Raw genomic sequence first — 23,384 nt, forward strand, 5'->3', positions numbered from 1 at the left:
AGATATTATGCTACCAATTGTGTCATGTTGTAGATACTCTTCCTCTCTCTGACAAACACAGTCAAGGCAGAGATCATCAAATAGAAACATAGATGATGGCATCTCTGGGAAGGACTGTGATTCTTACTGGTAGGAGAAGAAATATGTCTTTCTCTCACAGAGATAAACATGATTGAACCAGAGATCATGAACAGAAACAGGAGATGATCTCTCAAGGAATAATTCCTCCCCTCTGATGGAACAACAGTAATCAGGTCTCCTTCCCTCCCTCTAGATGCATGCATGATCCACTTTTCCCTTTCCCTTACCTAAATATGTGGAAACATGGTTTTTTCCCCCTTCAAATCCACTTTTATAACCTTGAATGCATCAAAGCAGCTACTCAAGGAGGGTGCAGCATCCCAAAGATTATTATTGATTTGATTGTTATGTTGGCTCATTAGAATCAGACTATGGAGGAACTCATAACAACAATAGACAAAATAACCAGATGGAGGCAGGTAAAAAAGCCTAGCAGGTTTTATTAATTGGTAACTGAAAACTTTATTAATTGAAAAACATTCTTAATTACAAAGCATGGTACATCAGTTAACTACTAGTACTAGTATCCCCAAGTGTCATTCCCCAAAATAAGATATCCCTGTTGAGTGTTGGCCCCTTGTTTGGCTAGAGCATCCATGCAATTCGCCACCCTTCTTGTCCATATAAATTAAACTCTCCAGTCTTGTGCTAACTTCCTTATCTTCCCCATCACCTGTTGATACTGCCATGGTCCCCCATTATTACTCAACAAATAGTTTTTTCTAAGATAAAAATAACTCAACAAATAGTTTATACCAATTTGAGAATCACCTTCCACTGCCAGATTACATAAATTTAGAGACTTAGCCAACTTCAAACCTTGATGTACTGCCATAAATTTGCTCTTAGTGAATCCCCTTGGCCTATTGGTCACGAGAACAATGCAAAAATTTCCTCATTACCATTCCTGAAAATTCCTCTAATGCCTGATAGACCTTGATTTCCCATTCTCTTTCCATCAAGTTTAGCTTAATTTCGTTACCACTAGGAGCTGTCCAAGGTGAGATAATTGCTGCCCTTTGTGCTAGAGCAGTTAGCTACATGGACCAACCTCTAACAATATCATCCACAGAAAAGGGTAGAACAATGGAAGAGTTTTGACCTAATGAGTCACTCTTATCAAGATGGTCTCCATTGCTGCTTCTTTAGAATGGGAGACCGCCTCCTTGAAGATCCTATAATTCCTTTCCTAACATAAGGCTGATTCCTCAGCTAAATCTGGATTGAAGAAGAACTTACTGTATGGTGCAAATAGATCACCTGGTTGTTGAAGAGGCTTTTTGGGTCTTTTTGTTGCATATCCCTTCTCGCTGCACATCCTCGCATCTACATCTCAATCTTTTTGCTTGAAAGAAATAGCTACCCATTCTTGAAAAACAAAAAAGATATGGAAGCAACAAAAGAATCAATGGAGAGTTAATCCAGTTTTCCAATTCCTATGCCAATTTTGGAAATTTTGGGTTATAGGATATTGGTATTGTTTCAGATTTTTTATTTTCTAGTTGCTGGTGCCTCAAGAATGTGGTTCTGTCTTTTACACTTTATTTCTGTTTCATAATAACTATTTATGGTAACTTTCGGGATTTACTATTTATAGTAATTCTCGTAAATACCATTTTTAGTAAACTCGCAGTTTACTATTTTTAGTAATTTCTGGTGTCTTTAAAGTAAGTCTTAGTAGGATCAGAAATGAGTTAATAGAGTTATTTTAGCAATTAAAGTCATCATTGGAGTGCTCCTATGGAACTTCAAAGTATGGATTGTTGAGCCAAACTGAGTTTTGTTCTAATGAGAAAATGAGTCTTTTGCAATTATGGTACTGCCATCTTGGTCATATTTCTTTTAATTCTATAAAACTTTTCTTTCCAAACTTGTTTAGCTCAAGCCTTAGTATCAAAGTTGAATCCTAAATATGAAGATTGTCATCTATCCGAACAATGTAGAACCACATATTTTGCATGTAATAGAAGAAGCATTATTGTTTTCCATTTGGTACATACTAATGTTTGGGGCCCATATACTATCCCTTTCATGGATAGGTATACACACTTCATTCTCTTCATTGATGACTACAGTAGGTATACATGGCTCTACTCGACAAAAAGCCGGGATGACCAGATGAGGTTCCTATGATTGTTAAAAACTTCATGAACACACAATTTGAGAAAAGAATTAAGATAATCCTAACTGCTCTTGATAAGATGGAGAGATATGTGGACGCAGGAAGGTGGAGGAAAGCTATGAATATAGAAGCTAAGGATCTGATATTTGAAGAGATCAGGATCAGAGGATTGCCGAGTCTGAAGATCAGGGAGGCCAAGAAAGCCATGGTTCTGCTGGAAGGCCTTGAAGTGATTGAATGGTTGCAGGAATTTGTTATGGGAGCATGTTCTAAAGGAAAAGAAGAAAACTATAAGGAGTTCAAAATGGAAGCAAGGAAGAGGTATGTTCTGGAATGCAAAAAAAATGCCAAAGGTTCCTACATAGCACTACAGGAACACTTTGGTAAAAAAAAGAAGCAGCTAGTTTGCTTCCTTGAAGGTAAAAAGGGTCAAGGATGGAAGGAAGTTGCAGGGGTGCTGAGAGATTGTGTGCTTCGGCTGAAATCTAAACAAGCAGAGTTATTAACAAAGGCTAGTGAGATGGATAGGAAATCTGGAATAGAGGATATCTCTGAGCAGAGTTTGGTAATAATGGAAAAGGGAAGAAGAAACTGTAAATTAGTAGCCTCAGCTGGAAAGGAGAAGTGGGGAAGGAAGTATGTGATTGAAACGTCAGCCCCACCAAAAGACTGGAAAAGAATTGCACAGGTGATTCTGAGAGAGTTAAGATTGATAAATTTGATTTTTATCACACCCTACGACAGATGCAAGACCTTGCTCAATTTGGGTGATGTTGAAGTAGAAATCATGGCACTAAATTTTCAGTCAGAGGTAGGTGCCTTCACAGTTTTGAAATGGTGTCCACTTTCAAACACAAAAGCATTGATACTGAGGATAATGTAACTGTCTGGTTGCTTGGCCTTCCGTTCAACCTTTGAAATAAAGAAACGTTATAGTCAATAGCCTCTGTGTGTGATGCCAGATTAGATGGAGTTTTTGACTGTGATCTTCACTCTGTTGCAGTAAAGCTTGGTGGAGTAAAACCTGGCGACATTCCAAGAAGGATAGAATTACTAGCAGATGGACTCTCATACCCAGTCTGGCTGACAACCTCCATTGAAGCTCAGCTGTGGAAGGAGGGTCACAGGGTAGAAGATGAAGAGAGAGTCGGTCAGCTTGAATGGGTTGCAAGACAGAGACATTAGCATAAAATTGGCAAAGTCAAAAGCGGTAAACAAAAAAGATAAGAGGCAAGATGATATTTTTAGCACCCAGGGAAATAATGTTGGGCAGAGTAGACAGACGTATGGCAGTTCCTATGCCCAGATGGTGACAGGAGAAATTAATGCAAGGCATGCACAGGAATTTCAAATCCTTACAAGAATGGAGAAAGGATTGAGAGAAAACCAAGGGATGAACCGGAAACTAGATTCGAGTCAGGTGGATATTTTGAACCGGGGTCAATCACGTGAACCTTTAAGTGGTCATGTGGAAGGGGAGAAACAATCCAATGTTGGCCAGGCCCAACTGGAACTAGTGGGCCGGCCAACATAAATAGTTGGCTCATTACTATAAAAGAGACTGGCCCATTTTATAAATGTAGAGAAAATGGTTGACCAGCTTGTGGTCCCACCTACTCACATGTTCTTCTTGTATATAGTACTGTTAGACCTTTTTTTTCTATTGTTTCTAGTGACAGGGGCATTCCTGTCATTATACCTCTTAATGTTGAAGACATATTTTAAATATCATTTGGGGCGGCAGACTAAGCTCGCCAAACCCCTCATTTTCTTCTATTCTCTCTTCCTCTTCTCCTCTTCTCTTCTCTTCATTTCTGGTTTACTTTTCTTACTAAACAGGTCTGAACCCTCTTGGTTTCAGACAACTTGGTATCAGAGCAGGCCTAAACCTGACTTGGGCTCTCATGTAGGTGTTGTCCAGCCAACTACATGAGAGTTGTTCTAGGGCTGGAAGCTTCAGCTTTAGTCGCCTGGTTCTTGGAGGTCATTGGAGATCGAAAGAACGTGCCCAAGATTCAAATCTCTTGGAGAGCTGTCCAGTGACCAGGAAGAATCGGAGAAAAACAGGTTGGTTTTTGATTTAGAGCTTAAATCAGAGATTGAGGGTGGCGCCCAGTAATTTCTGGGTTGTTTTTATTTTTCTGAAGTTAGTACAGCTATTCGGTTGTTCTTTTTACTGCTTTAGCCCAGAAATTTCTGAGTTGTTTTCATATTTTTTGGACACTCAAGTGGCTGAAATATCTCTGGAATCAGTACTGCTGGTTGTTTTTTTCTCTTGGACTGTTTAGAGCTCCTGTACGGACTGTTTTCTGGGCTGTATTATATTTTAGCAGTGTGGTCTCCTCTACTGCCCACCAGGTGTTTGTAAAAAGGTCTCTAAAGTTGTCTACTTCCTTTGGGTGCTGTACAGTACCTTGAATTTCTGTTTAGAAAAGGAGTTTGGACAGTTCTATACTCTTCATTCAGTGATTACTCTTTGTACACTTCAACATGGAAATGGCTGGAAATGAAAACAAACCAAATGGAGGACTTATAGGAGCTGTAAACTCTACTGATAACAGTTCATTTCAGATTACTAGAGTCAAGTTTGATGGAACAAACTATTTGGAATGGGCCCAATCAGCCGTGATGGCCATTGAAGGGAGGGGAAAACTGAGGTATGTGACGGGAGACACAAAGAAACCAGCATAGGAGGACCCTTCCCTTGCTAAATGAGTTCAAGAAAATTATTTGGTTATGACTTGGTTATGCAACTCCATGCAGCCTCATATCAATAGAAACTATCTTTGAGCAAAGACAGCTAAGGATTTGAGACAATATGAAAGAAACCTATTCTCGGCCCCTTAATGGTGCTAGAGCCTATGAACTGAAAATAGAGGTGAATAATCTCAAATAGGGGGAGAAACCTGTGTCAGTTTATTTCTCCACCTTGAAATCATTGTGGTAGGAGATTGATTATCTTGAGACTATTGAGTGAGAGAGCCAAAAGGATGCTGCCACATTCAGGAAATTGGTTGAGAAAAATAAAGTGTTTGAATTCCTGGCTGGGCTGAACTCTGACTATGCATTGTAAGACAGCAACTTCTTACTAGAGATAGTGTCTCTTTAGCAGCTATGGAATCAGCAACTTCTTATAGCAAGTCAGCAACTCCTTATGTTGCAAATCCCATCTATGGAATCAGCTTTAGTAGCTATAAAACCAAAGACTAGAGGTGCTAAGGAGAGGGATGTAAAGAAGGATGGAAAGAGGGATGTGTTTTGTGACTACTATAAAAAGCCAAAACATACTAAGGACACTTGTTGGAAGCTTCATCCTCAGCTAATTCCAAAAAGAGTTAGGAACAAGAAGGGAAATGCTAATGCAGCTATAATACTTTGGGTTCCTTAATTTGGAAGTGGAAGGGGACTCTTAGATGGTCATCTCTTGGACAAGAAGTAGCATCCAAATCCCATGGATCTATAGGCATATACTTTTAGGGAGATTGTGAGCATTGTAAGGGAGTTGAATGTTACTTTCAAATGAGTGAGAAGAACAGCAAATGGGATGGTAGATACTCCAGCTAAACATGAGGCTAGGAGACCCAATTGCTTTGGGCTGAACTGTAAATCTGTAATTTGGGAAATGAACACTCTCACCCTGTCGTAATTTTCTGTTCTACCTCTAATAAAATATTATCTCATTGATCTCTCTCTCTCTCTCTCTCTCTCTCTCTCTCTCTTTCTTTATATATATATATATATATAAGCTTATAGAAGAGTCTTTGGAAAAATGGAGCCCCTAAAAGCATAAAAAATGCTCTCAAGTAAACAACCGCAGGAAAAAGAAAAGATCAGAGGTGTTGAGACTAATTTCCGACATAGAAGGAGACATAGAATTTAGTGGAAGAGGGGAGAGAGGGAAGGTCTCTAAGTAGGGGCCATGTAAATTGAGGTTGGTGCCAAAATCACTGTCTCCCATGAAAACCATTTCTTCTATTTCCATCCTTCGTAGTGTTACAATGGTAATGTAGTCCCCTCATTAGAAGGAAGCTATGAACCAAAAGATAGAGGCCCTAATAAAGAACCAGACTTAGGAGATTGCTCCTTGTTACATGAATAAGATTCCTATTGGGTGCAAGTGGGTGTACACTATTAAGCATAAGGCAGATGGTTCAATTGAGAGGTACAAGGATTAGCTTGTGGCCAAAGGATACACTTAGACCAATGGCATTGATTATCTAGAAACCTTTGCTCCAGTTACTAAAATGAACTTTATTTGGGTGATCATGTCTCTAGCTGCCCGCTACTCTTGGCCTTTTATATCTAATGGATGTGAAGAATGTCTTTCTTAATAGGGACCTACAAGAAGAAGTTTACATGGACTTACCACCTCGAGTAAGACTTCCTAACAGCGAAGGGAAAGTTTTCCGCCTAAAGAAGTCTTTATACAGGCTCAAGCAGTCCCCTAGAGCTTGGTTTAACAAATCTAGAAATGTTATCTTAAAGATTTGATTCTCTCAATCTCAAGCAAACCATAGTCCATACCTTGTTTATAAGAAGAATTGATGGTAAAATAACAATGTTGATGACATTGTCATTTGTGACAAGTGATGACATTGCAAGTATCTTGTCAATTAAAATCCTTCCTTGCTTTAGATAGGGCAACTGTGGTGTGGACTATTTGGGAGGAAAGGAATGCAAGAATTTTCAATGAGAAGTACAGATCAAAAGGATGGGTGGAAACCATAAAGATAAAAGTTGACATTGGATAAAAATACTAGAACTTTTCCAAAGCTTCTCAGTGGCTAATATAATGCGGGCTTGGAAGGAAGTGGCTTATTCCTCTAAGAAGAAAGAAAAGATGGGGGTGGAATGAAAGCCCTCAGCTCCAAACAAATTAAAGCTGAATTTTGATGAGAGCTCCATAGGAAACCCTAGATTGGCAAGCATTTGTGGTGTGTTCAGAGACTTCACAAACAAAGTGTTGGCAATGTATTCAGGGCCTATAGGAGTTGGTGATTCAATAAAGGCTAAACTATTAGGACTTCTTTAGGGTTAAAACTAGCCAAACAAGCATATTTTAAAAACATGGAGGTTAAAGGGAACTCAAAACTGGTGATCTCTTGGTTTAACACCAGGGTAATGCTCCTTGGATTTATAGACATACCCTACAAGAGATTGAAAGCTTAACAAGGGAACTCAATGCTTCTTCCACATGGATCAGAAGGACTACAAGTGGGATGGATGACTTGTTGGCTAAACAAGGAGTTTACAGGCAGAATTTGAGATTAAGGATCTTGGTGATCTCAAATACTTTCTTGGCATTGAAGTTACAAGATTCAAGAAGGGAATCTTTCTTAAAGAAAGGAAGTATGTTCTTGATTTGATCCATGAAGTTGGGAAATTGGGGTGCAAGCCTATGGAAACTCCAATTGATCCTAACCACAAGTTGAGTGCTACTAAAGGAGTTCTTCCACACAGAGGGATATATCAAAGATTGGTGGACAGTCTCCTATATCTTTGTCTGATTAGACCTGACATATTATGTTGTTGGAAGTAGTTATCCAATATATGCATGAACTAGAACATCTCGCATGCAAGCAATAAATAGAATTTTAGTCTATCTGAAAGGGTGTCTTGATAAAGGAATGTTGCATTCCAATCATGGTTACCTAAAGATTAAGGCTTACACAGATGCTGATTGTGTAGGGATCATTGATGATAGAAGATCTACACCTGGTTATTGTGCCTTAGTTAGAGGCAATGTAGTTTCATGGAGAAATAAGAAATAATTAGTTCTTGCTCGTTCTAGTGCTAAGGCTGAATACAAAGCAATGGCTCATGGGGTGTCTGAACTACTCTAGTTGAAAACCTTACTGACTGAGATGGGCATACAAGCTGGTACTCCAATAAGACTATACTATGACAATTAAGCAGCCATAAACATTGCTCACAAGGTGTTCACAAAACATATTGAGGTAAACAAACACTTTATAGTCTTTATTAGAGAAAGAATTGCTAGTAGAGAGATTTGACTTCCTTCTGTAAGGTCAAAAAACCAATTAGTTTATTGCCTCACTAAGGTGCTCACTATCCAAAGTTTGTCCAGAACCTTGTCAAGCTGGACATAATTGACATAAATGCTTAACTTGAGGGGGAGTGTTGAATGCTCGGCCAAGGTGTTTTTGGCCTTTTCCTTATTTGTGTGTATTTGGGCGCCCAAGTAAGGGATATCTTGTAGTTTTTCCTCAAAATATAAATATCAGATTTGAGGGTGTGAACAGTAACATACACCTCTCATTTGATAGTCTCTCTCCTCTCATCTCTTCTTCTTCCTCTTCTTTTCTTCTCTCAACAAACCCTAGACTAACTTCCAAACCATTAACGTAGATTGAAAAATTGCAATCCAAACAACTTGTGATCCATTTTCTCCACAATGCTCCAAAAACCACATTTTTCTATCCCCATATCCAAAAAACTCCAAGTCCACCATGTCATAAGCCTTTCTCTAGATCAAGTTCACAATCCAACCCAGCTTCCTTCTCTTCTTAAAATCCCAAAGACTCATTAGCTACCAAAAACTAATCTCTACCTATCCTAAATGAATGCCCCTTGAAAGTAGGGATGATCATGGGCTGGGCCAGGCAAGATTTTTATAGGGTATCAACAGCATTAAGGCTTGTTTGGGCCTAATATTACATGTTTGAGCCCGGTCTTGGGTCGGGTTGGGCCAAACATCCAAGCTGGCCCATATGAATTAAAATTTCAATTCAATTTTAATACTAGCAGGGAGGCCCCTGCGGACAATGATCTCCTGAAGATTCTTTATATTCGAAATAAGTACTTAATTGATTTTGCAGAAAATAATTGCTTTAAATTCAAATAAGACAAGAGATGTAATAAATCAAAATGAAAATTTGTTGATGTCTGTCCTATAACAAATGAACGAACGAATTCTATATTCCCTTCAATTACAATCACCTTGAACCTTCACAAAAAACAATGGCTTGTAGAATAATTGAACCCATTTTTGTTTCATAACATAGGCTGTTTGTTTCTGAGATGAAGTACTAAGGGTCTGTTTGGTTCGCAATCGGAATCGGAATCAAAATCCTCCGGAATCAGAATCAGAATGATCCATTCCCGTAGTCTGTTTGGTTCAAACAGGAATGGGATTTCATTCCCAAGGGGGGGCAGGGAGTGGCCATTCCTTCAAACGGGGAATGCCATTCCAACAGGAATGGGAATGGGATTCCTATTCCATCCAACCAAACAGTTGGAATCGGAATAGCCCATTCCAATTCCAATTTCAGACCCCTATTCCTACAAACCAAACGGGGCCTAAGATTCATGGTTGGTCAGATTTTTCTTTCTATTTCCAATTTCTTTTCTTGACTATTCTGTAGTCCATCATTCAAAAAATAAAGTTGAGTTGATGGTTTTATATTATGATTTTGATATATAATTTATCTCTGGGGAGCAATCAGCCAATCAGGTATCGCTCCCACGATCAGAACTATTGAAGACCAGTGATCTAAGAGCTACCCATCAATCCAATTGTAAAATGGTGAACATGTGATCATTTTATTGTCCAATTAGTCTTGTTAATTGAGTTTTATGAATAAAAATGTCAAATGAAACAGATTTTAAACTCTGTGGAGCGGCACAAATATCTTATATGAGCTTGTAAAGAGAGGAAAATGAGAACAAAATACAGTGTGAGAGTGGCAGAGAGAAAGGAGAGGGTCGTTGATTTACTTGTCTCTGTCAATTTCATTATTTAATCCTGTACTATGTGCCTGACAGATGAGATATGAAGCAGCCTGTCGATTCACGTACAAATCCTTCTCCTTCTCCTCAACTCGTCTGTCTCTCTTTTTCCCACTTTCTCTAAACTACTTTCTGCTCTCGCTTTGGCTTTCTTCACTGACAGAGAAATACCTGCACACTTCCTCACTCCACTTCCTCCCACAGGCACACATACTCAAAACCAGAACCCCCCCCATCAAACCCTTCTCTCTCTCTCCAGCGATGTATATGATAAGGGCTACAGTTGCAGCAGCAGAAGCACAGAAAGCAAAAAACGCAGATTTTCCAGCCATATCATGCCTTATTATTTCACCTTCCTCCTGCCACTCAATTCATCAAATCCATATGAAACCCATATAGAACTCCTCAAACGCAGCCTTGTCGCAACACCTCGCAAAGCAAGGAAACAGCCACCCTCTCAGCTCTTCTTCTCTCACTGTAGGCGGCTCACTCCCCCCGATCATGCAGTGAAGCGTTGAGCTCTCGTTAACTCTTGCTTGGCAGTGTTTTGCACCTCAGTTTTGGTGCAGAGGGTTTTTACTTGAGGATGCAGAGGGTTTTTCTGGAAGAGAGAGACAGGGTGGGGAGCAGTAGTCGGTAGAACAAGAAGAAAAATCGAGAGAGTGCAGAGGGTTTTTACTTGAGGATGCAGAGGGTTTTCTTGAGGATGGGATATCACGTGCTTAGGTGATTGTGATTTACTTGAGGATGCAGAGGGTTTTTCTGGAAGAGCGAGACAGGGGGTGGGGAGCAGTAGTCAGTAGAAAAGGAAGAAAAATCGAGAGAGAAAGAAGGGTTGGAGAGACGCATGTTGGGATGAGATATCACGTGCATAAACAATGTATATGTTCACACGCATACTTTATGGCTCACTCATGGGGATGCCATTTACTGAAAGCTGGTGCTGCCACGAATCACCATTTTGTAATATATATATATATATATATGTGTGTGTGTGTGTGTGTGTGTGTGTGTGTGTGTGTGTGTGTACATACATACTACATTTATAAAGCATCCTTGGCAGCAACAATACCCTATATCTAAGATACTATATTATTACCAAAAAAACACATTATATACACATTATACCAAATATAAAAGATATAATACTATAATATATTATATATGCATAATCCGGGCCAGGTCGGGTTGGGCCAGATCATAAATGATCATCCCTACTTGAAAAGTGGGACATGATAACTAAGGAGAACTTTAATTCTAAGGGAGAAGACCTTAGAGATGATCTTATATAAGCTACCTACCAAATTGAATGGTCTAAAATCTTTAGGGTAAAATACAAAAACCTCCCCTGAAGTTTCTAACAATCATAAAAACCTCCCCTATAGTTTAATTTTAGCAAAAACCTCCCCTCTATTTTTGAAAAGGTCAACAAATACCTCCCTTCTGTCAATGACCAAGACAGAAAACGTAAAAGAGATGATCATTTTTTTAAAATACCTATTTTACTCTTTTATGAATTAATGTGCATCTATTAAAATAGCCTTGTCTCAGCAACTCCATGGACACCGTTCATCTTCTTCCTCATGACGCACAGCTAGACATGTTCACAGGTCGGGCTTCAGGTCTAACTTACACTTATGTCCAGCTCGGGCTTCGGGCCAGGACCCATTCAAAATATGGAAAAAGCCAAGCCCGAGCCCGGCACATGAACAGGTCTACGCACAACAGCAGAATGGCGGTGCACTCCCCCCTCCAGAAGAAAGGGCTGGAGTGGAGGGAGAGAGACTCGCAAGTCGCAACAGTATAGGAAAGATCCTCTGCTCAGTGCTCATTGTTCGTTGTGTAGTAGAGGATTTGAAAGAGTGCTGGGAAAGAGGTAGAGAAAGAAGAGAGAGCTGACGAACACAACAGGACAGCCGTTAAAAATGGAGCTAAATGGTAAAAATTGCCCTTGAGAAAATGGCGGAAGTCCTATTCTCTATGCATTCGCCATTCGGCTACCTCAATTTCTTTGTGTGGCAAAACTTTTCAACACAAAAAAAAAAAACCGATCTTATACCTTTTTAGTTATGCTCCCCTTGATTTTTCCTTTTTTGTTTCTTCTTTGCCTTTCTCCCTTTATTTATTTATTTATTTGGCTACTTGCACAGTTCATTCTTTTCTCGGCAATCTTTCTCTGACTCTCTCCTTTTGTTTTCATTCCAATATTCTATTTTCAATTGAATCTGGTCCTTTAAGACCTTGAGTGGATTTCTTTTTCTAGAGGAGAACGGAGTTGCATTCTTGGTCTTGAATTTTCTCTTTTGATTTGTCTAGCAGAAATTTGTTTTTCTGAGAGTTAGGTCTAGGGTCCTTGCATCCCCCTTTTTTTCCCTTGCAAAGTTTGTATTATACAGATGAGTTGCTTTTCTTGTACGAGTCCTCAGGGAAAGGACGTAAGAAAAATTGAAGACAGTAACGGCATTCGATCTTGCTCTCACCATTTCCGTAGTTCTTCAGGTCGCCCTCCATTCCTTCATTTCTCTTTGCCGATTCAAACCTTCTGTTGATCTCCTTACCACTGCTTTGGCTTACAAGAACCAGTGTGCAATGGATGCCAATTCCACAAACGGGGCATCAATTCCCTCCAACCTCACTGCATCTGATACTGAGAGTGTCTCCTCTGGTAAAACTTCTGGAGTACAGGAGTGCAAAGGGATGTCTCGAGCTCGGACCAGGCCTCGTGGAATCAGTGTCACTGCTAGGTTTTGGCAGGAGACAAATATCCGATTGCGGTGTTTACAAGCCCCTGGTTCGACATTGTCGACGAACACTGGTTCAAGGGCGACCACTCCACCAAAACTTATTCCATCCAAGAAACCATTGAGTTTAAGCGATAGTCCCATATCATCTCCTCAAACTATCTCCACTACCAACAACAGGATGTTGTCACATAGGTGGGTTGCACCATCTTTCGTGCTGGGGAGGAACAGAGTGGCTGGTGTGGAAGCCTCAAACAGAGAAAACAAGAAGAGGGGGAGCAAGAGGAGACGTAGAGATGCCATTGATGAAGATTGAAGAATGATAAAGAGAGAGAGAGGGGAATGATGAATAGTGTTATTCCGTGTTGGTGGGGAGAGAGAGAGAGAATCAGAGGGAAGGTTGGAGGGGAGAGTGCACTGCCATTCTGTCGCTGTGCGTCGTGAGGAAGAAGATGAACAGTGTTGGAGCGTATTATAGAGTCGTTGAGATAGGGCGATTTTAGTAAAAACATATGCACATTAATTTGTAAAAGGGTAAAATAGGTATTTTGAAAAAAAATGATCATCTCTTTAATGTTTTCCATCTTGGTCATTGACGGAAGGGAGGTATTTGTTGAATTTTTCAAAAATAGAAGTGAGGTTTTTGCTAAAATGAAACTATAGAGGAGGTTTTTATGATTATCAGAAACTTCAGGAGAGGTTTTTGTATTTTACCCAAACCTTTATGATGAGAGGCCCCTGACTTTTTAGGCATAAGAGTTATAAAAGTATTGTTCACTCCAGAATTAATTATACCCCTCTAATAGAACCCAAAAAACACCTCCACCAAGTCCTCCTTGATGGTTTTCGAATGATTTTGAAAAAGCCCATCATGAAATCATCAGGTGTAGGTGCATTAAGACAAGAGGAGTGGTGGCGTTTTTTATTCTAGTGTGATCCGGCTGTCATAGAATATTGATGTAGTTGAAGAACACCAAGAGGTGTGGCTTTACAAAAATTAGTTGATAGAGAAGTTATGATGGGGAAAAGTTTGAGCCTGTTTTTTGGGGTGGTAAGGAATTTGCTAGGGAGGTGCTTGAGGAACTTGAAAGAAGAAAAAAAAGGAAGAGAAAGAAAAAAACAAAGCTCATTCGCAACGGAGAGAGTAATGGGATGAGGATTCCTCAACCCAAGAAGATATACTTACAAATGAAGACTGATGTGGGCCTCAAGATAGGGATCTTTGCTTTAGTTTAGTGCCAAGTTAGTGGCCCTTGTTTTATGGGGGATATGTGTTGGGTCTGTTTTTTCGTTTTTCTTTTGGGTGTTTGGGTAATGCTCATGGTTGTAAGCTGCAGTTGTATTGGGCCTTATTGGGTCTCCTGAGATGGTTCTCGTGCTTTGGTGATACCTTATCACCTTCTGTTGTACTTCTTTTTATTTTAATGAATTTTTTCTTTATCCTTCAAAAAAAATTCATGGCAAACACCACCTTTTTTGCCACCTTCTAAGCAAAGCATTTCTCCAGCTCTAATGCAACTAGCTCATCCAATTTTGGCCAATCAATCCCTTCAACTAGGTGTGTTAGATCCCTAAATGGCCATGAAGTGATCAACCATAACTTTAGCTATGTCATACTCCCAATCATAACCATCCCATTCACTTCTAATCCCGCCATATAATTCTTCTTGTTTCTCCCATTGGCAATTGCATGAAATTATTTTGAGTTCCCATCACCTTCTTTTAGCCATCTAATCATTGATTTCTTCCCTTTCCGTATTACATCTGTTGAGGTTTTTGGGCAGATTTAGTAGTTGTTTTTGTTTATTATTTGTTTAGATAGGAATTGGAGACCACAGCACATTTGTTGGGCCCCTTTTGAGTAGTTCTTTTAAATTATTTATGCAGTTTTATGTGTTAGCCACCCAATAAGGGCATATTTGTCATTGTACCCCTTTTAATGTACCCCTTTTTAAAATTAAAAGTATAAGTACTAGTGAGGAGGGCAGATAGAACCGATTGCTCTCCTTTTCTTTCTCAATCTCTTCTCTTCTCTTTCTCTTCTTCTTCAAGAAACATCTCTTTTCTTTATAAATTCTTTGATTCAGCAATTTTCTACTTAGTATCAGAGCAAGGTTAGGGTTTCTTGGAGTTTTTCCATGCAGTCCTAGATCAGCTGATTGCACGAGGAAATAAAGGGCTGATTGATCTACTTCAGACTGCCCAATTCTTCGATTTTTTTTGTGGGTTTCAGTCATCAAGAGGGCAATTTGTGTTTTGGCATCAAAATCATGAAGAACTGGAGTGTGGGGAAGAGTCATAGTCAAGTTAGACAGGTTCAGAGGGGCACTTATCTGGTTTGGATACACAGACTCAGTCTGATCATACTCTCTTTGTGAAAAGGAGAGAAGCACTTGTGTCAGTACTAATGATATAGTTGTTACAAGAAATTATCTGAGGGAGATTGATGCACTCAAGAAGTCACTACACCAAGAGTTTGAGATCAAGGATCTAGGTGAACTAAAATATTTTTTGGGGATTGAGGTTGCAAGATCCAAGCATGGGATATTCATCTCTCAAAGGAAGTATGTGTTGGACTTACTACAAAAAATTGGGAAGCTAGGAACTAAACCAGTTGATACTCCTACTGACCCAAACCATAGGATTAATGCTTTGGATGGTGAGTTGGTTAAGGATGTGGGGAGACATCAGAGGATGGTAGACCGACTATTATATTTATGTATAACACGTCTAGACATTTTCTATGTTGTTAGTGTTATGAGTCAGTATATGCATGCTCCTCGGGTTCAGCACTAGGAAGCAATTGATAAGATGCTTGCATACCTAAAGAAGCATCTTAGCAGAGGGATTCTATTCTCTCAAACCATGGGAATTTAACACTGGAGTCCTATATAGGTGCAGATTGGGCAGGTTGTTTAGATGACAGGAAATCCACAACAAGGGTATGCACCTTTGTAGGAGGAAATTTGATTTCATGGAAGAGTAAAAAACTGTTAGTTGTGGGCCTTGTGGCTAGGTCAAATGCATAGGCCAAATATAGATCGTAGAGAAGATGGGCCGAATGGTCCATTAGCTGTTTATCTTTTTTTTATCTTTTATGTTCTTTGTTGTAATGGACCTTAATCTGGGCTTATTCTTTCTTATGTTATGTCTTTTTAATTTTCTGCCCAACTAGGAGCTTCTCTGTAAATTACCAAAGTTTAACTTAATAAAATAGAATTAAGGGTGTAAGAGAAGAGATTATGTTCGAAAATCTCTCTCTGAACCCAAGTTGCCACCACCTTCTTCTTCATCTTCTCTCCTCTTAAACTCTGATTTCTACTACTTTCTTTTGAACTTTTGCATCTTTCTAAACAGTCCTTTCTTCTCAAAAGGCTGTTTTTCTTCTTGGTATCAGAGCAGGCTCGTTTTTCCCCTTTTTTTCACCTTTTTTTTTCCATACACAGTGTGTATGGAGAACTTAATCGTATGAATAGTTAAAGACACCTATTTCAGCCCAGTTGTTAGTGGTTTCTAGAGAGAAGAGGACTGGTTTTGTCATCCCCTTGACAGATTCAAGTGTGTTGCCCGAACCCTAATTTTCTGGAGAAATCTGATTGTGGGCCCCACAGGGAGTTTGACCTAGGCGCTCAGTGACTGAAGGCTTTCTCATTCTCCTTCTTGAAGATCGAATCAAGTGGATTGGTGTTCTGTGAAGTCTACAAGGAGCGGCTGAATTTTCTCCATTTCTCCCAGCATCCGAGTGTGACGCAGATTACCGGTACGGCTGCATAGAGGTTGGCTCACAACACAGTTTTTGTTCTGTCTTCATTTGGTGTTTTTCGAAGTTATTTGAAGTCATTTTTGAAGTGTTTAAGAAGATGAACTCCTCGGACTTTGAAAACAAGCATGTTGCTGAATCCGGATAGGTTCCAGGAGCCTTTATAGACTCTCTACTGGCTGTGACCACAGCCAAGCTGGATGGAACTAATTATCTAGCTTGATCACAATCAGTAAAGATTCATATTTGTAGTAGAGGCAAGTGGGGTTTTATCTCCTGGAGCAAAAAGGCTCCTCCGGAAGATGATCCATCATATGAAAAGTGGATGCAAGAAAATTAAACTGTTATTGGGTGGCTTGTGAACTCAATGCAACCACAGATTTGTCAGCACTATTTGTGGATGAATTCAGCAAAGGAAATTTGGGATAGTGTTGCTGAAACATTTTCCCAAAAATTAAATGTGGCCAGGGCTTACAAGTTGAGAAGTGATGTGAAGAATTTGAGACAGGAGGAGAAACCATTAGTTGTATACTTCTCAACACTGAAGTCTTTATGGCAAGAAATAGATTTGATAGAAACTGTAACCTGGGGCACCACTAATGATGCTGAGACCTACAGAAAACTGGTTGAGAGAAACAGGGTGTTTGAGTTCTTGACAGGGCTAAATCCCGAGTATGACATTACAAAGCAAAATATTTTATCCAAGGATAGTGTCTCACTGTCTCAAGCATATGCCTTGGTAAGTAGTGAAGAAAGCAGAAGACTTGTCCAGGTTCAAGGGGCTGGTCTAAATGATCACTTTGCTAATATGGGAGTGAAACCCAAGGAGGTTGCAGGGACTCCAAGTAGCTCAGGGAAGAAAGAGATTATTTGTGGGTACTGTAAAAGGCCAAAACACACTAAAGACAAGTGCTGGAAATTGCACCCTGAGCTCCTACCACTTCGGTTTCAGAAGAAGTCTGATAATAAAAGGGTAGGGAGTGCTAATGTTGCTGCTGGTCTAGATAGTGACAGATACCAAACTAAAGAGATGACGGCTAGTGTGCAGTTAGCAGCTATGAAGGCAGAATATGAGAAGTTTGGGAGGATGATCAGTCACCTAGAGGGTGTGACCTCTTCTTCCAACCCTTCAGAAAATTCAATCGTAGGATCCCTTGGATTACTGATTCTAGTGCTTCAAATCATATGACCAGCCTTTCTACCTTGTTTGTTTCATATGATTTACTTCCTGGACGTGACAAAATCACCCTAGCCGATGGCTCTCTTGCGCCTATCTCCGGCAAGGGAACCATCAAGGCTACAGACTCCTTGGTTCTTCCTTCTGCTCTTCATGTACCCAGACCAAATACAAACTTGCTATCTATAAGTAGCCTAACTAAGTCATTAAACTGTTGTGTAACCTTCTTCCCTTCCTACTGTGTTTTTCAGGATCTGGAGTCTCAGAAGGTGATTGGGAGTGGCCGTAAGGCGAATGGAACATATTTGCAGGATACTCCTGGACAGTGCCATGAACAACCTAGAAAAGCTGCTTTTGGGTCTACATCTACAGAGTCCATCAGTCGAGTCATGTTTTGTCATTTTCGTTTGGGTCATCTTTCTTTTTCTGCATTAAGTCATTTATTCCCAGAACTGTTTAAGGGAATTAGTTTGTCCAGTCTTCATTGTGAGTCTTGTGAACTGACAAAACATTGTAGAAACAGTTATCCTCTGAGTAATAAAAGATCTTCTTCTCCTTTTAATATTGTGCACTCTGATGTGTGGGGGCCTTACCACTTACCCTCTATGGGTGGCTACAAATATTTTATCTTGTTCATTGATGACTTTTCTCGGTTCACTTTGATATTTTTTATGAAGTCCCGTGATGAAGTTCCCAGACTTGTGAGGCAATTCCATGAATTTGTCCTAACCCAGTTTGATACCAGGATTAAAATTTTCAGATCCGACAATGCAAAAGAATATTTTGAGAAAAATCTGACCTGCTATCTCACTGATTTAAGAGTTATTCATCAAAGCTCCTATGTTAGGACCCCATAACAGAATGGAGTTGCTGAAAGAAAAAATATACATATTGTTGAAGTTGCAAGAAGTATTCTATTTGCCTCACATGTCCCTACAAAGTTTTGGGGTGATGTTGTTCTCACTGCTACCTACCTTATAAACCATATGCCATCCAGGGTTTTAGGGTTTAAGTCTCCCTTCAGTCTCCTTCATCCAGACAATGATCTTTTTCCTATTCCTCTTCGTGTCTTTGGTTGCACCTGTTATGTACATATCCCAAGTGTCCAAAGACATAAATTTTAACCAAAAGCCCACAAGTGTATCTTCCTTGGTTATTCCCCCACACAGAAGGGTTACTGTTGTTTTGATTCGAAGACTGGCATTCGGTATGTCTCAATGGATGTCACCTTTGATGAGCTTTCTTCCTTTCATGGTTCTTCTCTAGAGAAACATTGTCCAAAGGGGGAGGATTTGTCACAGGTGTTTGCTCTTCCTCTTCCTATCCCAGTTGAGTCTTTTGTTGAGTCTCTTCCTCCTTCAAATGAATCAAGGGAGGATCAGTCACTTCACTCTCATTCTAGTGTTCCTATTCCTCCTCCTTTACCTCATCGCCCTCTTTTTAATCCCAGGTTGTATCAACGGCAAAGAATCAGAAATGAGCAAGTTGTTTCCCCTACAACACATGAGCCTCATGCACTTCCAGTTACAGATGAGACAGCAGGTACTGTTACAGCCCCTTTGGAGCCATCCTTCCCAGACCTTGATATCCCCATTGCTATTAGGAAAGGAAAAAAGGAAGTGTACGGCACATTGCATTTCCAAACACCTTTCTTATAGTTTGCTCTCTCCTTCATATTTTGCCTACCTTTCTTCTGTTGCCTCTAACCCAATTCCCAGGTCTGTGTTAGAAGCTCTTAATATTCTAGAATGGAGGGATGCTATGAGAACAGAAATTGATGCCCTGCACAAGAATGACACTTGGGAAGTGGTTGATTTGCCTGAAGGGAAGGATCCAGTAGGCTATAAGTGGGTTTTTACTATCAAATATCATGTTGATGGCACCATTGAAAAGTACAAGACTAGGCTGGTTGCAAAAGGCTATACACAAACATATGGGATTGATTATCTAGAAACCTTTGCCCCTGTTGCCAAGATGACTTCTGTGAGAGTTCTGCTATCTTTGGCTGCACACTCAGACTGGCCACTTTATCAACTGGATGTAAAGAATGCATTTCTGAATGGAGAATTACATGAGGAGGTCTATATGTCTCTTCCTCCAGGGATGTATGAAACAGATATGAAAGGAAAGGTCTACAAACTGAAGAAATCTCTTTATGGACTCAAACAGTCCCCTAGAGCATGGTTTGAGAGGTTTAGGACTGCCCTTGTTAGCTTTGGCTATGTACAGACACAGTCTGATCATACCCTCTTTGTGAAGAGGAGAGGATCCTTGGTCGTTTACCTGATTGTGTATGTTGATGATATTGTTGTAACTGGTAATGATGTCTCAAGAATCAATGATCTCAAATCTTTCCTTCATACAGAGTTTGAGATCAAAGATCTAGGGGAATTGAGATACTTCCTTGGCATAGAAGTTGCTAGATCCAAGGATGGGATCCTTATCTCTCAGAGGAAGTATGTTCTTGATTTGCTCTCTGAAACAAGAAAGATAGGTGCTAAACCAATTGCTGCTCCTATCGATATGAGTCATAAACTCTCTGCTTCAGATGGAATATTGTTAGAAGATAAGGGAGTCTTCCAAAGACTACTTGGAAAACTTCTTTATCCATGCATGACTCAGCCAGACATTGCATACGGTGTCAATTGCATCAGTCAGTTCATGCATGCTCCAAGGGATACTCAAATGGCAACAGCAGAGCGGATTCTGTGTTACTTGAAGGGCTCCCCTAGAAAGGGAATTCTATTTGCCAAGCATGGCCATATGAAACTTGAAGCCTATACAGATGTTGACTGGGCTGGAAACATTGATGACAGAAGATCTACCTCTGGGTACAGTAGCTTGGTGGCAGGTAATATTGTCTCTTGGAGAAGCAAGAAACAATCGGTTGTTGCTCGATCTTCAGCCAAAGCAGAATATAGAGCCATGGCTCATGGAGTTTCTGAACTATTGTGGCTTAAATCCTTGATGGAGGAACTGGGTATTGAGCATGATAAGCCAATGATGTTATACTGTGATAATCAAGCCACCATCAACATTGCTCACAACCCAGTGCAACATGACAGAACTAAGCATATTGAAGTTGACAGACACTTCATTCGAGAAAGAGTGGCTTCTGGAGAAGTGTGTCTACCTTTCATCACCTCTGAAGGACAATTAGCAGATTTCCTCACCAAGGGCATTCCCAAGGCTAAACTTCAGCATGATACTGGCAAGCTTGGCATGATTGACATCTATGCTCAGCTTGAGGGGGAGTGTAGAGAAGATGGGTCGAATGGCCCATAGGTTGTTTATCTTTTTTTTATCTTTTATGTTCTTTGTTGTAATGGGCCTTAATCTGGGCTTATTCTTTCTTATGTCATGTCTTTTTTAATTTTCTGCCCAACTAGGGGCTTCTCTGTAAATTACCAAAGTTCAACTTAATAAAATAGAATTAAGGGTGTAAGAGAAGAGATTATGTTCGAAAATCTCTCTCTAAACCCAAGTTGCCGCCACCTTCTTCATCTCTCCTCTTGAACTCTGATTTCTGCTACTTTCTTTTGAACTTTTGCATCTTTCTAAACAGTCATTTCTTCTCAAAAGGTTGTTTTTCTTCTAGATCTATGGCCCATAGTGTTTCAGAGCTACTTTAGATTAGATCCTTGCTGAGTGAGATTAGGATAAAAACTAAGGAGCCCATGATGTTATATTGTGACAACCAAGTTGCAACCAACATTGCCCACAAATCCGATTCAGCATGACAGGACAAAGCACATTGAGGTTGATAGACACTTCATAAGAGAGTGGGTGACAACCAGAGAAGTTCGCTTACCTCATGTCTCCTCTAAATTAAAGTTAGCTGGTGTCTTCACCAAAGGGATTGCAAAGAACAAGCTTGAACATGACTTACGCAAGTTGGGAATGTGTGACCATTACTCCCAACTTGAGGGGGAGTTTTGAGGTTTTTGGGCAAATTTGTGCAGTAGTAATAGTTGTTTTTGTTTATTATTTGTTTAGATAGAAAGTGGGGACCACAGCACACTTGTTGGGTCCCTTTTGAATGGTTCTTTTAAGTTATTTATGCAATTTTGTGTGTTAGCCACCCTATAAGGGCATATTTGTCATTGTACCCCTTTTTTAAATTAAAAGTATAAATACTAGTGAGAAGGGTGGCCAAAATCAATTACTCTCTTTTTCTTTCTCAATCTCTTCTCTTCTTCTTCAAGAAACATCTCTTTTCTTTACAGATTCTTTGATTCAGCAGTTTTCTACTACATATTCTGTCCTGGTTTTCCACCTCAATTGTTTCTCCTCTTTGGTCAGCTCTTTTTCAGCTTCCAATCTATCTAATTCCTCTATTTTGTCCAGCAACCCATCTTTTAGCTCCTCTATATGACAAAACGCCCTTTTATACCACTCCAACTTACCTTGAATGTATTTCAACTACTTCTAGAAAGTGAAAACCCTCCATCTCTCTGTCCCCACATCCTCTCCCCACCAAGACTTGACACAATTTAGAAATTCAGGGTGTGCAAGCCACATGTCCTCAAATCTAAACAAGGTAGGACCACTATGATGAATGTTTCAATAAATCAATATTTGACAATGATCAAATATGAAATGGTAGGCCCAATAACTTCAGTGAAATAGCACCATCAACCAACATCTTCCTGTTACACAAAGGGTACCAAGGTTGAATCGTCACTCAACCTTCACTGGTTTCTATGGTCGAAAAATCCATTTTCTCGCCCCCCACATCCAAAATAGCCTTACCATTGTCATATGGCCTCAGCATTGTCGTAGCTTTAATTTCCAATTTCTCCACCACTTGTCCCAATACTACTTTTCAATCAGGCACTTCTTGTTTAGTTGTAATCACCAACCCCTGACCCCAGTCTCCTTTATCGCCCTTCAAAGTCATCTTCAGTGCCATGGAAGAGAACGATATTGAATCAGTAAGGTCTTCACTCTTAACTGTTTCTCCTCTTTCCATCAATCCATGTTCTTCCTGCTTCATCACTACTCTCTATGGCTCGGTTACTTGTTTCCTCCTCACCACGAAATCCTTTCCCCTGAACATTTTCTTTCTCAGGCCTGATCTTTCCTAACAGAGAGGTATTGCTGCAAAGATTCAGCAACTTCTCTCCAACCTGTGGCTAGCTTTCCTTCTAGGATGCAAATCAACCTTCAGCACTACTCTCTGTGGCTCGGTTACTGTTTCTCCTCATTTCTGCACCATAAAAAGTGTCTCCTTTGGTTGAGACCTAGTTTAACAGTCTCACTGAGTGAATAACACCTTCAAGAAAACCCTTTGAACCATAGAACTGGCTTTCCTTTCAACAGAGCCGATGCCTTTGTCAACTCGTTGGTTTTCAGGACTGTTCTTCTGGTTATAACTTCCTCCAACATGAATGTTTTGGCCTCAACTCTGATCTTCCTCCTCCAATGGGTAGGAAAAACCTCATTACAAGGATTCAGGTGGGGGAGGATTTGGTAGATATTTGGGAGGGTTGGTGAGGTTTGGGTGGTGAGTCGAGGGAGGTTTCCAACTCTTATAGGGTGTGTGTCTGGAAAGGAATAATGCAGTTCAACCATGATTTCAAAACCACAGTAAGCTTTGAGGTAGGAGATGGGTCAAGAATAAGATTTTGGGAAGACGAATGGTGTGAAGAAAGGAAATTGTGTGAGTTGTGCCCAAAGTTATATAGGCTGACTGATCATCAAGTCAAGGTGGATGAGTGCTTTGAGATGAGGGTTGATCAGGTCATTTGGTGC

At 40.0% G+C, this 23,384-nt stretch overlaps 1 protein-coding gene across 6 annotated transcripts in view; it reads right to left on the reverse strand.

Moving 5' to 3' along the window:
* LOC104611774 (uncharacterized) overlaps nucleotides 1-23,384 on the reverse strand; it is an 84,521-nt gene that overhangs the window by 54,811 nt on the left and 6,326 nt on the right. The window lies entirely within an intron of this gene.

The sequence above is a fragment of the Nelumbo nucifera genome, chromosome 4 (assembly GCF_055504915.1).
Source record: "Nelumbo nucifera cultivar China Antique chromosome 4, China Antique-T2T, whole genome shotgun sequence".
Lineage (NCBI taxonomy): Eukaryota > Viridiplantae > Streptophyta > Magnoliopsida > Proteales > Nelumbonaceae > Nelumbo > Nelumbo nucifera.